The following is a 16897-nucleotide window of genomic DNA, read 5'->3' as shown; positions in this document are numbered from 1 at the left end:
GCGATGTTCCTTGCATATTCAGAGAGAAAAAGGCCTAAGAATTGCATAACAATTTGGAATATGGACAAGAACAAAGTAAAAAGGTACAAGAAATCATGATGCAAAATGGACGTATCAGGAGAAAGGACCCATTTCTAGAAACAAACACTTTGCTTTCAGATCTGAGATAGGAGGTATACCCAACTGTTTTGGGTGTCCCATGAAGTTGCATTTATCCGCTTCGGGCTGAAACTTTTTCACATAAGCGTCGCAGCCCCAAAATTTTAAGAAACGACAACTTAGGTTTCTCCAAACCATAGTTCATATGGTGTAATCTCAACGAAATTACGTGGTGTCCTATTTAAAGTGAATGCGGTTGTCTCTAATGCCTAACTCAGAAATGATAGTGGTAATTTGATAAGAGACATCATAGTATACACCATATCCAATAGGGCGCGGCTATGACGTTTGGACACACCATCACACTATGTGTTTCAGGTGGCATGAGTTGTGAAACTATTTTCACATTGTCTTAAATGTATACCAAACTCGCAACTCGGATATATATTTACCTCCATGATCACATCGTAGACATATTATCCTCTTGTCACGACGATGTCCAACTTCACTCTGAAATTACTTGAACTTTTCAATATTTCAAACTTGTGATTCATCAAGCAAATACACATGTATCTACTCAAATCATAAGTGAAGTAACATAACGATATCCACTGTGTGCCTCAGCACTCATTGGACTACATAACTCAAAAAGTATTATTTCCAACAAGTCACTTGCTAATTCCATCTCACTAGAAAAACGAGGCCTTTCAGTCATCTTGCCCATGTGGCATGATTTGCATGTCTCAAGTGATTCAAAATGAAGTGAGTCTAAATAATCCATCTGCATGGAGTTTCTTCATGAGTTTACACCAATAGGCATGGTTCGCACATCTCAAACGATTCAAAAATGAGTGAGCCCAAAGATCCATCAGCATGGAGCTTCTTCATGCGTTTTATACCAATATGACTCAAGCGGTAGTGCCACAAGTAAGGGTACTATCATTACTATTTTGTATCTTTTGGCAACAATATTATGAACATGTGTATCACTACGATCGAGATTCAATAAACCATTCATTTTAGGTGCAAGACCATTGAAGGTTTTATTCAAGTAGAGAGAGTAACCATTATTCTCTTTAAATGAATAACGTATTGCAGTAAACACAATCTAATGATGTCTATGCTCAACGCAAACACCAAATAGCAATTATTTAGGTTCAACATTAATCCCGATGGTAGAGGGAGTGTGCGATGTTTGATCACATCAACCTTGGAATTACTTCCAACACACATCGTCACCTCACCCTTGCTAGTATCTGTTTATTCTGTAGCTATGATTTCGAGTTACTAACACTTAGCAACTGAACCGGTATCTAATACCCCAGTGCTACTAGGAGTACTAGTAAAGTACACATCAACATCACGTATATCCAATATACTTTTGTCAACTTTGCCAGCCTTCTCATCTACCAAGTAACTAGGGTATTTCCTCTTCACTGACCATTCCCCTCATATTAGAAGCACTTAGTCTCGGGTTTGGGTTTAACCTTGGGTTTCTTCACTAGAGCGGCAATTGGTTTGCCTTTCATGAAGTATCCCTTCTTGCCCTTGCCCTTCTCGAAACTAGTGGTTTTACTAACCATCAACACTTGATGCTCCTACTTGATTTCTACTTTCACCATGTCAGACATCGTGAATAACTCAGGGATCATCTAGTGTATCCCTGATATGCTATAGTTCATCATGAAGCTCTAGTAGCTTGGTAGCAGTGACTTTGGACAAATATGTCAATCACTATCTTATCTGGAAGATCAACTCCCACTTGATTCAAGCGATTGTAGTACCCAAACAATCTGAGCACATGCTCAATGATTGAGCTTTTTTCCCTTACTACGTAGACAAAGAATCTTGTCGGAGGTCTTATACCTCTCAACACGGCCACGAGACTGAAATCCAAATCTCAGCTCTTAGAACATCTCATATGTTCCGTGACATTCAAAACGTTATCGGTGCCTGAATTCTAAGCCATAAAGCATGACACACTGAACTATCATGTCGTCATAAAAAACGTGCATGTCAGATGTTTGCAACATCCACACACGACGCTCGAGGGGTAGCACATTGAGCGGTGCATTAAGGACATAAGCCTATTGTGCAGCAATGAGGACAATCCGCAGTTTACGGACCCAGTCCGCATAATTTCTACTATCATCTTTCAACCAAGTTTTCTCTAGGAACATAAAAATAGTAGAGCTATAGGGAAATCTACAACATAATTTGCAAAGACATTTTTGACTATGTTCATGATAATAAATTCAATTAATCATATTACATAAGAACTCCCACTCAAATTGACATCCCTCTTGTTCATTCAAGTGACACATGATCCAAATTCACTAAATCAAGTCCGAACATCACGTGACTTGAGTTAGCTTCATTGGTTAACATCTCTATGTTGATCATATCTACTATCACTACACCACGACGCTGCATTTCCAACAAACAGGTTGGTCGGAAAAACCGCCTCTGACGACATAAAGTCGATCGGGAAAGAGTATTGCCAACCGAAAGCGTTGCCGACCGATTTTCTGACGGAACGGGCAGGGATCCTTCCTGCACGACTTGTAGTTGTCCTTTCCGTTCAATCTTTCCCGACCGACTATTTGACGGCAACACCTTTGCCGACCAATTTTCAACTAACATTCGTGTTGAAGCTTTCACGATCAATAATTTGATGGATATTGGCAGGGATCCTTCCTGCACGACTTGTAGTTGTCCTTTCCGTTCAATCTTTCCCGACCGACTATTTGACGGCAACACCTTTGCCGACCAATTTTCAACTAACATTCGTGTTGAAGCTTTCACGATCAATAATTTGATGGTAATATCTTTGCCGACCAACTTTCCGCTGGTCCTAGCATGAACCTTTCCCGACCAGCAGTAGGACGGTTCTTCCTTTTGCGAGCTGATAGTTCGTCTGCACTCCACTGGTATTTATCATATTATTTTATCAAAACAATATCAATCAGGTTACATATCTCATCATTCTCTAACAAGTTACAATAACTTTCACGACTCTGAAATATCAAACCTGAAGCAAACAAAATAATATTAATAGTTCTCATAATAGAGGTAACTAAAAAAGTGGAAACATTTGTCTTAGTGGTGACCGAAACAGACGATAGGTTTAAAAAATGATAGATGCATAACCGACGATTCAATGCTTGTTCCGTTACACAAGATATCCTTTGCAAAATGGTAGCTACGAGATGCATTGCTTTTGCTCCGTTATAGAAGATATCCAGTTGACGCAAATTGACAACTTCATGGTTCCTTCTTGGTCCTCTTGTTTTCCCTACACCACCTGACAGCAACCTGGAAAGACAAAAAACATATAAGTAATACACATGCAACCTAGTGAAAGTTCCTTCCAGTGAGTTACTACTATACTACCTTTTCAACTTGAGAGTAAAGAGCATCAGACGTGAAACATAGAAACCAAATTAATATACAATCATCTAACTTTGAGGTGAATAACTTTGATTTGCAGGCCTGTAAACTTGGCATCCTTATGGAAATGTGAAACTAAGAATAACAAAAGTCGCGAGGAGACGCGACCCCAAATTTTGAGAAATAATTGGATGATTGAAACATTTCATGACTATCTTCACGTGATTTATATCACGGGGTGAAAAAAAATTGTTGTGCACTGACAATTTATGTTATGTTGTGAATCTGAAAATAATTCATGTCGAGGTGCGTAACAGGAAACAAAAACCAATGGTGTAGTTGCAGCTATGTTGTATGCTACACTCATCTAGTTATAACTACAAGAAACTAAGTACGAGCGGCCTTTTGACAATGATGATGAAGAAAAGATATATTCTCATGTTTTCTTATCGATAATGACATAAACAAACACTTCTCTTCCAACACCTTCAGAGATCTGCAAGAGAGAACGAATATGAGACATAAAAGGCAAAGGGAAGTCCAGTTCACTACAGGTTTCACATGCATCTGTCATCTGTTGATGTTTGACTTTCTGTAAGATAATACCTCAGACAAGATTAACATGGAGGGTGGTTTAAGATGCATAATTGAAACCATAATTTTTATTTCTTGAAAAAAAGAAAGAGCTATGTGGTCATGTAACTTGTTTTCCTAGGGAACTGCTACTTTCAGCTATCTTTGTTTACTGTTCAGTAGTGGTCATAAATTGAATGGAATCAAAGGGACGTTGCTATCTTCCTATTGGCAGCAATAGATACATGGACACAGGAAACATAATAATATCTTCCTGGTGATAGCAATAGATACATTGGGGATACTACTGTTTGTGGAGCCATGGTATATACTAGGACCAAACACCTCAAAATATTTTGAAAACAGTAGTTTTTTTCTAGAAACAATGCTATTAGAAGATTACTTTGCATCCAAAATGGGCCTAAATGAACACAGGGAAGCGACTATTATTACATAAGTAGCAGCAAGGATTCCATGACAACTTATGTCCAGATTAACTTATGGAATCTGGTGTCATGGAATGTTCATTCACTTTGAGCTAAGAATCCATGATGATCAAATTCCATGATGCACTTTGAGCTAGCTAGGGAGCACCAAGAAGAAGCTCTTGTATAGTAACAAGTGGTCATGATAACAGCAGGATCACATAAATACCTTAGCGATGGGATGACGAAGATGCCCCTGGCTTGTAGGGTTTCATCTACTAAAGTGATCATGAGTCAGTATCACACATTAAACAATTCGAGCCAAGTAGACAAAGCACATATTGTTGGTGATTACCTTGCTAGATGGCCATGCAATGGAGCTCGTGACAGCATCGGCGACAAATCGTAAACCATCATATTTGTAAGTCAACGTTGTATACCTTGTGATCACAACATTGATAACAACCTCATAAGTCGATGGTCCAAGGGGCTCCACGCCCACAAGGATATTTATGATGACTGGACATGTTCACAACAACATTGCCTACCGTTTTGTTATCATATATATTGTTTGTGTTTTGTGAATGATTACATTCATAGAATTTTTGGAAAAAGTAGAGATGAAATCCACAATTAGTACTTGTGATAACGTAAGATGAGAGAGAGAGAGAGTAGAGCAGTTTTAGTTTTGTCGCAAAAATGCATGTGCGAGTATACTTTTCTAGAAAATTAATTCATTAATTACGTATCTAGGAAATTAATTAACAAAATGACATAGTTCTTTTGATAACCTTCTACACCACGCATTAAACCTTGGGGTGCTCGCTCTTTATCTCGATGGCAGCCTTCTTCACAGGCTCAATATATTGTTTTCCTTATTCAGGAGTTAAGCTAGCACCATCCTCTCATTGGAACACATATACTCACCATGGTGGTATGTTGGGATACAAAAACAACTGTGGGGATATTGTTCAGATTCTGAAGGCAATGGAATTGTATAATTTAGATGTACAAAGCACAGTGGAAAGGTTCAAATAGCATAATACTTTTAAAATAAACATACATGATTAAAGGAAAAGGTTATGTTTGCCTATTTTGCTCATAAAATTTTCAAATTAATCAATAAAAGCCAAAGAAAAGCTAACCTTGCCTGACCAAATACGGGTAAACTTCGGAAATTGTCGAGTTCATCCATCCTCTCCTTGCTTTGGATGCCTCATAACTATGCTCAAACACATGCTAATTAATTAGCTCAAGTTAACCTATATTTAAAAAAACAAGAGAACTATGAACGGAGTGCTGCAAATAGAGTAGATACAGATGTTTTTATTTATAAATAGTGGCATATTATTGCTATTACTATTACTAGTACAAATGTCCGTGCGTTGCACCGGGCGAAGAAAGAGGCACAACCAGCTTAAGAGTTATGGGAGAAACAGGAAGAAACAAAGGACTGGAGGAGAAATCATACATTCAAGGGCGCCTATGATGTCAAGAATAAACTCATGAGAGAAAATCTTCTCAAAGATCGATGGGCTGTTCAGCAATACTGCACAATGAAAATGACAATAAATAGCAGTCCAAAATATTGAAATGATATTGTGAGTGAAGCTTAAGATGGAATTTGCTTGTGTTGCTTGATAAATATTGCTGCTTCCGATTCTAATGTTGCATGCTTATAAGTTTGAACTATCCAATGTTACGTGGTCAAGTAGCAATAAACTGCACAATGCCATGTCATCGCAACACTGCCGCTACATCAGTGAATTTCCTGTTCTACAGGTTTCAGGTGGATTCCAACAGGAGATATGGAATTTCAGATAGCAAGTCTGAGCCCACGATTTTCAGCAAGTTTTAACCACGACGTTCAAGAGTGACTTGAAAAGAAAACCCTCCATCATCAAAAGTATATGTGTCTCATTCTCCAAGGCAATGGTAACGTAACGTAGCCAATGCAGCCACTCGCACCCACAATTACTTCAAAGCATCATCTGCCAACTCCTCAAAGCCCAAGGAGCATACAATCATACGCACATGAGCCGTGACTGCTGAATGTACTGATCGCTGATCATACGTTCGAGGCGTAGCCATGGGCGCCACAACCAACCATGCCGCTCCCATCTCTCGAGCCAACCTTTCGCTCGTGACGATCATCTTCTTCTCCGCCGTCTGCAGCTCCGACCCGGACCTCCTCGTCGACTACTGCGTCGCCGACACGAGGGCCGCCGCCGGCGCGCACCGGCACAGCTACCGCTGCCACCCTCCTCCATTCTATTTTGTTCCCTTGCGCCAAGCCCAGCGAGGAAGAAGAGAAGGGAACTCGCTTGCGCTCCGCTGCAGCAGCGAACCCCGCGCCGCAGCGAACCCGATCGATGGCCTCCGCTGCGGCGTCGCGGCCCGCGGCCCGCGGCCCCGCCGCCGCCGCCGTCGGCCGCGATGCAGTGGCTCGCCCCGCGCGTCTCCTTCAGCCTCGAGGACGCCGGCGGGTGCGGCGGCGGCAGGGACGCTGCGGGGGGTCGGGGGAGCCAGCGCCGACTTCGAGTTCCTCCTCGCCGGCTGCTCCGCCGTGTCCACCATGCTCCCCGCCGACGAGCTCTTCTCCGGGGGCAAGCTCGTCCCGCTCCACCTCCCGTCTTCCTCGGAGGCCGCGGCGGCGGCCACGCGGCCTCCGCTGGCCCCGGCGCCGACAACGCAGCAGCCCGAGACGGCGAGGTCGGAGGAGACGCCGAGGGCGGAGGCGGCCAAGGATGCGGTGGTGGAGGCGGAGCAGGCGGCGGAGGAGCCTAAGGCTCCGGCCAGGAGGTGGAGGGACCTGCTGCGGATGCGGAAGCAGCAGGCATCGGCGTCGTCGTCGTCTTCCTCCTCTTCCTCGACGGAGACCAAGCCGCTCCACCGCCTCCTCCGCCGCGGGCCGAAGCCGCCGGAGCAGGAGCCGTCCCTCAGCCTCCCCCTCCTCCGCGCCGACATGCAGCCCGCGTCGGCTCCAACTCCATCACCGACCCCGCCGCTTCCCGTGAGCACATCGCAGCACCAGCTGCCGCCGAAGATCCGGCTCACGGCAGCGCAGGCGGCGGCGGCGGGCACCGTGAGCCCGCGACGGCGCCACCAGGAGCAGGAGCTGCCCACGACGCGGACTCGCGCGCGACGTCCCTCTCCTCTCCCTCACCGCACGACTCCCCAGCGCAGACCCTCACGAGGCGAGGCCGGAGAAGGCCGGGGCGAGGTGGATCCGGGTTGGGGTCAACAGATCCGAGCGGCTCCAGCTCGGATCTGGCCAGAGACGGGCGCGAGGTGGCCGACGGCGGAGCTTTGAGCTCGGGCTCCCATGGCGGCAGCCTCGCAGCAGGGAAGAGGGAGACCGAGCGAGGGAGAGAGGAAACGTTTTTTTCCAGATCCACATAGGGACTGCGGGTTGAATACCCAGAAATGGAGGGGGTTTTGTGCAAAACTGCCGACGACGTACGACAGAAGCGATCGGCGCTTTATTATTAGGGGAGATATTTTCTGAGAACCACCACACATACATAAAAGTTTACCATATAACTTGTTTAACCTTATTGAGCATCATAATATGATGAACCGTGAGATTAAATATCTAATGCTATATATGTTTTTCCATATGTTTCAGACGCACTAAATCATTCCCTAGAAAAGAAGACATCCTAAATCACAGAGGCCGCTATATAACATATCTAGCTATCCAGATCTGCAAAATGAATCAACAGATGGTGAATCACTTACCACATGCAATTTCATCGCCCCAGCTTAACATGCGTACAATAGTGGATGCAGCTCATCTGATTAGAGATCCTACTATGCCTACGGTGGTGCATAGTTTGGCCCCTGCTACATGGGAGGCAGCGCCTGGATCTGATTAGAGAGCCACAGATGAGTATGTCTGCAAGGGCGCAAGTCTAACAATCCCTGAATGTAAAAGAATCAACAGATATCTAAACACACAAAAACAAAATTAGAAACATCCAGGATGTAAACTAAACTGCAACAGTTGGAAGGGAGAATTAATTTTAACCCACCCCCCAGCTCACGCGCCTTCGATCTTATGCCCCCTCTTTGCTTGCTTTCCTGTGAACCCCTCCAGTTTTGGCTAACTATTGCTGATACACCCCCTTTGACATGATTAACAAATATGTTAGCATATAACTATCAAATAGAAACAGGTAAAATCTTGAGGGAACTTTCAGAATTCCCTACACCACGCATCATTCATAGCAGCAATGTTTCACATGGCATAAACTATTCATTCTGAGGAAACATTTTAGATCTGAAACAAAGGATTTACACAGGTAAGACATATATAGAATAGACAACATGCTGAAGAAAACACAACTACGCATACCAATCCATGAATCAAAGCAGAGCTAGTTTTTTTGAGATAAAATTGCTGGGCGGATGTGGTGCCTGGGTCCATCGTTGGGGGTTGAAACCTGCACACTAGAGGTAGAGAGGAGAGGAGGGAGACCATATGCGGGAGGAATATCTTACCCATGTCGTTGCCACCATGTTCCTAGTTCACCGGATGCGGAGGGAGTAGAGGTTGCTTCCCTCTCTTCATACCAATGGGAGCGAAGGGACCTTGCCCCCCCCCCCCCCTTCAGAACGGCTGCCATGGAAGGAGGGAAAAGGGAGTTGGGCATGGGTTAGGATAGTGGCGCCATGGGAGGGAGCGGGCGAGGTGGCCTCAGTAGGCAATCGATGCAAGGAGGGCCACGCGCTCGCGAGTCGGTTGGCTGCTGGTGGAAGGAGCGACGACGTCGACCGTGGATCAACGTGGAAGCAGGGACGCGCCCTGCGATAGACGACGACGGCGGCGGTGGCGTGAATCGGAACCCTAGTGGCGCCGTACTAGAGAGAGAGACGGGTGGATCAAGACGAGGAGAAAGGGGATTGAGTGAGGCGCACTGTGTAGTTGGTTTAGAGACAAAAAAATCGTGGGCTGGGGCATGCTAAAAGGTTTCAACCGCTAGCGCTAAAAGTTTTTGACCACGCGCGCAGGCCCATTTACCACCCGCGCTGTTAGTCGACAATATTTTCCGACCGATCACTGGATGGGAATACGATCTTTTCCGACCGACTATTCGATATCAATGACTTATGTATTCCCGATCGATCATTTATTGATGTACAAATGTTTTCCCAACCAAGTGTTACTTAAAAGTTTTCCCAATAAACTATCGGTCGGCAAAAAAGACTTTTGCCAACAAATGGCAATAGGGAATAAAGTGTCGTGGTGCAGTGTATATGACTCATGTTCAACCTTTCGGTCTCTTGTGTTTCGAAGCCATGTCTGTACATGTTAGGCTCGTGAAGTTTAACCCGAGTGTTCCGCGTATGCAACTATTTTTCACCCGTTGTATGTGAACGTAGTGTCTATCACACTCGATCATCATGTGGTGTCTCAAAACGACTAACTGTCGCAACGGTGCACACTCGGGTAGAACATAATTTTATCTTGAAATTTCAGTGAGGGATCACCTTATAATGCTACCATCATCCTAACCAAAATAAGGTGCATAAAAAGGATTAACATCACATGCAAATCATAAGTGACATGATATGACCATGAGCTTGTGCTTCTTGATCTGCATCACCAAAGCACCGACATGATCTCCACCATCACCAGAGCCACACCATGATCTCCATCATTGTGCTGCCATCGAGGTTGTCGCGCTAACCATGTTGTTACTACTAAAGATACTGTATATTGATAAAGCGAAGCATCATTAAACGCAAAAATAATTAAAGATAACCCTATGACTCCTTCCGGTTGCCGTAGCAGCGACATGCAAGTCGATATTTAACTATTACAACATAATCATCTCATACATCAAATATATCATATCATGTCTTTAGACATATCACATCACGAGCATGCCCTGCAAAAACAAGTTAGACGTCCTCTAATTTGTTGTTGCATGTTTTACGTGGCTCCTATGGGTATCTAGTATGACCGTGTCTTACTTACGCAAAACCACAATGATGATATGCAAGTTGCTATTTAACCTTGTCCAAGGACCGGCTCGGTCAAATCTGACTCAACTAAATTTGGAGAAACAGACACCCGCCAGTCATCTCTATACAACAAGTTGCATGTTAGTCGATGAAACCGGTCTCTCGTAAGCATATGAGTAATAATGGTCCGGGCCGGTTCATCCAACAATACCGTCGAATCATGAAAATACTAAGGAGGGCAGCAATCCTAATATCAACGCCCACAAACTCCTTTGTGTTCTACTCGAGATGTCATCTACGCATAGACCTAGCTCATGATGCCACTCTTGCAGAACGTCGCATGGGAAACATAAAATTTCCTACTCACATACAAGATCTATCTATGGTAATGACCATATATGAGAGGGGAAAGTGCATCTACGTACCCTTGTAGATTGTTAAGCGGAAGCGTATATAACGTGATTGATGTAGTCGTATGTCTTAGCGATCCAATCATGATCCGCCCGTGATCTCATCACGATCCTTCCCGATCTAGCGCCGAACGGACGACACCTCTGCGTTCAACATACATATAACTCGATGACGATTCCGGCCTTCTTCATCCAGCAAGACGGGCGGACAGGTTGATGAGTTCTCCAGCACGACGGCTTGGTGGTGGTTGTGGCCGAGCACTGTGGAACTAATCTAGAGGAGAAAACGCTCTAGATAGAAAGAGGGCAGCACGTGGCTTATTAGTGTTAGGGCTGCCGTCAAAATCCTCTAGTATATATAGGAGGGAGGGAGGGGAGGAGGCAGCCTCTGCCCTAAAGGGTTCGGCCGAAGTGGAGAGGAGGTGGAGGAGTCCACCTCCAGTCCTACTCCTAGTAGGATTCTACCTTGTCTCATCCTTCCCGTCTTCGCTTTTTCCCCTTTTTTTCTCCTTGGCCAAAATAGGCCCTCTTGGGCTGGCCGCACCAGCCCAATAAGGGCTGGTGCAGCACCTTTAGGCCTATTAGGTTCTCTCCCGGGTGGACTACCCCTCCCGGTAAAACCTCAGAACCCATTCGTCACTCACGATACTTGCCCGGTAATGCCCGAAAACTTTCCAGAAGCCAAATGCAACTTTCCTATATATCAAGTGTTACCTCCGGACAATTCCAGAGCTCCTCATGACATCTGAGATATCATCCTGGACTCCGAACAACCTTTGGTCATGAATATACATAACTCAACTATACCAAAACGTCATTGAACCATATGTGTGCATACCCTGCGAGTTTGAGAACTATGTAGACATGACCTGAAACACTCTCCGATCAATAACCAATAGCGGGACCTGGATGCCCATATTATATCTTAAATATTTTATGAAGATCTTTATCAGTTGAACTTCTATGTTAAGGATTTAGTTAATCCCGTATGATGTTCCCTTTGTCCTTCTGTATGTTACTTGTCCGAGATTCGATCGTTGGTGTCTCTATACATAGTTCAATCTTGTTACTGGCAAGTCTCTTTACTCGTTCTGTAATACAAGATCCCGTGACTAACTCCTTAGTCACATTGCTTGCAACGTTTGTTGTGATGTTGTATTACCGAGTGGGCCCTGAGATACCTGTCTGTCACACGGAGTGACAAATCCCAGTCTTGATTCATGCCAACCCAACAGACACCTTCGGAGATACCTCTAGAGCACCTTTATAGTCACCCTGTTACGTTGTGACGTTTGATACACACAAGGTATTCCTCCGGTGTCCGGGATTTGCATGATCTCATGGTCATAGGAACAGATACATTGACAAGTAGAAAAACAATAGCAATAAACTGACACGATCATATGCTACGTTCGTAGTTTGGGTCTTTTCCATCACATCATTCTCCTAATGATGTGATCCCGTTATCAAGTGACAACACTTGTCTATGGCCAGGAAACCTTGACCATCTTTGATAAACGAGTTAGTCAACTAGAGGCTCACTAGGGACAGTGTGCTTGTTTATGTATCCACACATGTCTTTGAGTTTCCAATAAATACAATTATAGCATGGATACTAAACGATTATCATGAACAAGGAAATATCATAATAACCAATTTATTATTGCCTCAAGGGCATATTTCCAACAGGCCTCGATGCTCAACTCCATGGTGCGATCTACTCTTGTGCTCATGAAGGTTCACCGTAGTGTGATGTAGAGCACGTAGTTCATGGTGTTCTTGGTCTTCCTGCACTTGTTTCTTGGAGGCGGCTTGCCCTGCGAGATGATGTAGATCACGAACTTGACGGTTGTCATGGCGGTCATCTCGAAGATGAGGACGTGGCCGACTTATGCTTGCATCTGATGGGCCCGCCGAAGATGTGTGGCTTGAGAGTCTCCGCCTTGAAGATGACGAAGGGGAAGAAGACTTTTAGTTGTCCACCATGTGTCGAACATAATCTATGTGGGTGGCCAACTTGTTGTCAGTATAGTCTCTTTTCACAGCTTCCGATTATTGTATGTTGATGGCAAGTCACTCAATGCGGCCACTCGAGAAAGCTTGCATATATCATTGTAGTCTAGAGAGCTGACTCTTGTTGACGTATTTGTTCGCGGCATCGTGTTCGTTGAAGACCGGAGATGATGTGCTTTGCCTATCCATCACAAGACTCAAGCAAGAGTGAGTGGGAAATGAGATAAACAATACCAAGACACTGTTACCCAAAGTTGAGGATGCATCATGTTTCACTCAATGTGAATTGAGAGAATAGTGGAATTGGTATCAGACTTGTTCACTCAGACCTACAAAGTAAAGCTTATCGAGTGGCTCGGTTAGGACAAGTGCCACAAAATTCAAGAAATCGGTAGTCAGGATATAAAATGTTGAGGAAGATTCACAAAATTGCAATGCAAAGCAAATAGATCAATAGCTACATGGCACCAGGAACACACAAACGGATCGATAAGTGGGATCCACGCAACCTAGAATTGAGAACAAAATATGAGACCTCGGAAAAGCTCGCGTTGCACGGATACTAGAGAGACAATAGCTTGATTTCTCAAATGGGCTAGATACGCGCTTGTGCATCAAGCTATGAGAGTAAGCATGGCATCTTCAATCCCACGTATGCTATGTATGTATGATCCAAGTATATGTTCTATGCAAAATGGCTCAATGTTATTGCTATTGCTTATAAGCTCTTTGTATCTCCTCTTTTCTTAAAATATTTTTCTCCTTTTTTATATGCTCTGAGGCTTGATGCTCGAACACGATACGGGACAAGTATGACTGAGCTGAACGGGAGAGACTTATGGCACAATGTAGATAACAAGATATTTGCATGCTAACACTAGGTATGCAACATAAGAGTATCACTACGGCGCACAAGTAACGTTGCACGAAAATTCTCAACTTGCTAGTATCGATAGGTAAGGTATGCAATAGGGTCAGAGCGATCAAAGTTTTGGGGAACGTTGCATGGGAAACAAAAAAAATTCCTACGCACACGAAGACCTATCATGGTGATGTCCATCTACGAGAAGAGGTTAGATATACGTACCCTTGTAGATCGCTCAGCGGGAAGCGTTAAGAAACGCGGTTGACGTAGTGGAACATCTTCACATCCCTCGAACCGTCCCACGAACCGTCCCGCGATCCGTTCCGATCTAGCGCCGAACGGACATCACCTCCGCGTTCAGCACATGTACAACTCGATGATGATCTCGGCCTTCTTGATCCAGCAAGAAAGATGGACAAGTAGATGAGTTCACCGGCAGCGGGACGGTGCTCCGGTGGTGGTGATGATCTACTCCTGCAAGGCTCCGCCCGAGCTCCGCAGAAATCCGATCTAGAGGTAAAACTATGTGGAATACGCTAGAGTTGCACCTGGCAAAGTTGTGTCTCAAAAGCCCTAAACCTCTAGTATATATAGGAGGAGGGGAGAGGAAGCCTTGGAGCACCAAGGAATCCTCCTTGGGTTGGCCGAAGTGGGAGAGAGGGAGGAGTCCTTCTCCAATCCCATTTGCATTAGGACACCTTCCTTATTTTCCCATCTCTTTTGGATTTTCCACTTTTTCCTCATGGGCTTTCCTTGGATGACTTTGTGAGCCCATTATACCTTATTGTGCATCCAATAAACCCATGTGTATCCCTTGGGGCGTGGTGGGCCCACCCAGTGGGCCCCTCGAACCCATTCCTCACTCCCGGTACACTGCCGGTAATGCCCGAAAACTTTCCGGAATCCAAACACCAACTTCCTATATATCAATCTTCGTTTCTGGACCATTCCGGAAACCCTCGTGACGTCCATAATCTCATCAGGGATTCCAAACAACCTTCGGTCACCAACACATATAACTCAACTATACTAAAACATCATCAAACCTTAAGTGTGCAAACCCTGTGGGTTCGAGAAATATGTAGACATGACCCGAAACAGTCCTCGGTCAATATCCAATAGCGGGACCTGGATGACCATATTGGATCCTACATATTCTACGAAGATCTTATCAGTTGAACCTCTGTGCCAAGGATTCATATAATCACGTATATCATTCCCTTTGTCCTTTGGTATGTTACTTGTCCGAGATTCCATCGTCGGTATCCGCATACCTATTTCAATCTCTTTGCCGGCAAGACTCCTTACTCGTTCCGTAATACAAGATCTCGTGACTTACACTTAGTCACATTGCTTGCAAGGCTTGTTTGTGATATTGTATTACCGAGTGGACCCCGAGATACCTCTCCGTCACACGGAGTGACAAATCCCAGTCTTGATCCATACTAACTGAACGGACACTGATACGTCTCCAACGTTTCTATAATTTTTTATGGTTTCATGCTATTATCTGTTCAAACTTTGGATGTTTTGTATGCCTTTTATATCTTTTTTGGGACTAACCCATTAACTCAGTGCCAAGTAACAGTTCCTATTTTTTTGTGTTTTTGACCCTTTTCAGAGGAGGATTTTAAACAGAGTCCAAACAGAATAAAACTTCCGAAAAGATTTTTTCCGAAACAGAAGTCGATCGGGAGACTTGAGAACCAAGGAAGAGGGTCACCAGTGAGCCCACAAGCCCTCATGGCGCGGCCAGGGGGCCCGCGCCTCCCAGGCTTGTGGGCTCCCTGGTCCTCCCCTGTCCTAGCTCCTTCGCCTATATATTCCCTAAAATCCCAGAAAAAATCAGGAGAGCCACGGAAATAGTTTTCCGCCGCCGCAAGCTTCTCTCTCCGCAAAATCCCATCTGGGGCACGTTCTGGTGCCCTGCCGAAGGGGGATTCTTACAGAGGGCTTCTTCATCAACACCATGACCTCTTCGATGATGCGTGAGTAGTTCACCATAGACCTTTGGGTCCATAGCTAGTAGCTAGATGGCTTCTTCTCTCTCTTGGATCTTCTATACAAAGTTCTCCATGATCTTCATGGAAATCTATCCGATGTAATCTTCTTTTGCGGTGTGTTTGTCGAGATCTGATGAATTGTGGATTTATGATCAGATTATCTATGAATCTTATTTGAGTTTCTTCTGATCTCTTATATGCATGATTTCATGTCCTTATAATTCTCTTCGAGTTGTGGGTTTTGTTTGGCCAACTTGATCTATGATTCTTGCAATGGGAGAAGTGCTTGGTTTTGGGTTCATACCGTGCGGTGACCTCACCCTGTGACAGAAGGGCTAGCGAGGCACACATCATGTTGTTGCCATCAAGGGTAAAAATATGGGGTTTTCATCATTGGTTTGAGTTTATCCCTCTACATCATGTCATCTTGCTTAAGGCGTTACTCTATTCGTCATGAACTCAATACACTAGATGCATGCTGGATAGAGGTCGATGTGTGTAGTAACAGTAGTAGATGCAGAAAGTATCGGTCTACTTGTCTCGGACGTGATGCCTATATGTATGATCATTGCCTTAGATATCGTCATTACTTTACGCGGTTCTATCAATTGCTCGACAGTAATTTGTTCACCCGCCGTAATATTTGCTATTTTGAGAGAAGCCTCTAGTGAACACTATGGCCCCGGGTCTACTTCACATCATATTTTCAGCCTTACACTTTTACTTTGTTGCACTTTCCGCCTTCAGATCTCACTTTGCAATCAATCTTGAAGGGATTGACAACCCCTTTATAGCGTTGGGTGCAAGCTCTTTTGTGTTTGCGCAGGTACTCTGGACTTGACGCGATTCTCCTACTGGATTGATACCTTGGTTCTCAAACTGAGGGAAATACTTACTTCTCCTGTGCTGCATCTCCTTTTCCTCTTCAAGGGAAAAACCAGCGCAAGCCAAGTCTCCGTCAACGTGCCAATTTCTGGCGCTGTTGTCTGTTGCCGTAGCAGAAGAATTTCTGGCATCGTTGCCGGGGAGGATCAAGTCAAGAACTCATCCAAGTAAGTGTCTCAAACCCATCTCTTGCATTTACTCTTTTTCCTCTCGTTTTCCTCTCCCCCACTTCTGAAAAACAAAAAATTACAAAAATATTTGCCT

The 16897-nt window shown here is 44.5% G+C and overlaps 1 long non-coding RNA gene and 1 pseudogene across 6 annotated transcripts; one reads left to right on the top strand and one right to left on the bottom strand.

The window, feature by feature from the left end:
• Positions 1–3030: 3030 nt before the first annotated feature.
• Positions 3031–9431, bottom strand: LOC123426218. Of its 6 annotated transcripts, none has more exons than XR_006622106.1 (9): positions 8845–9431; positions 8522–8769; positions 8229–8357; positions 5959–6036; positions 5633–5709; positions 5300–5465; positions 4843–4927; positions 4717–4765; positions 3031–3414 (listed from the first exon to the last, which is right to left on the bottom strand). It is a non-coding gene; the product is annotated as an uncharacterized LOC123426218 (long non-coding RNA). The 6 variants fall into 6 exon arrangements; XR_006622107.1 differs by having other exon boundaries at positions 8991–9431; XR_006622109.1 differs by adding an exon at positions 3976–3985 and having other exon boundaries at positions 8522–9430.
• Positions 6046–7978, top strand: LOC123426217 (annotated as a pseudogene).
• Positions 9432–16897: the final 7466 nt, after the last annotated feature.

The sequence above is a fragment of the Hordeum vulgare genome, chromosome 2H (assembly GCF_904849725.1).
Source record: "Hordeum vulgare subsp. vulgare chromosome 2H, MorexV3_pseudomolecules_assembly, whole genome shotgun sequence".
Taxonomy (NCBI): Eukaryota; Viridiplantae; Streptophyta; class Magnoliopsida; order Poales; family Poaceae; genus Hordeum; species Hordeum vulgare.
The sequence above is the reverse complement of the archived record's forward strand: the minus strand, read 5'-3'. Positions and strand labels throughout refer to the sequence as shown.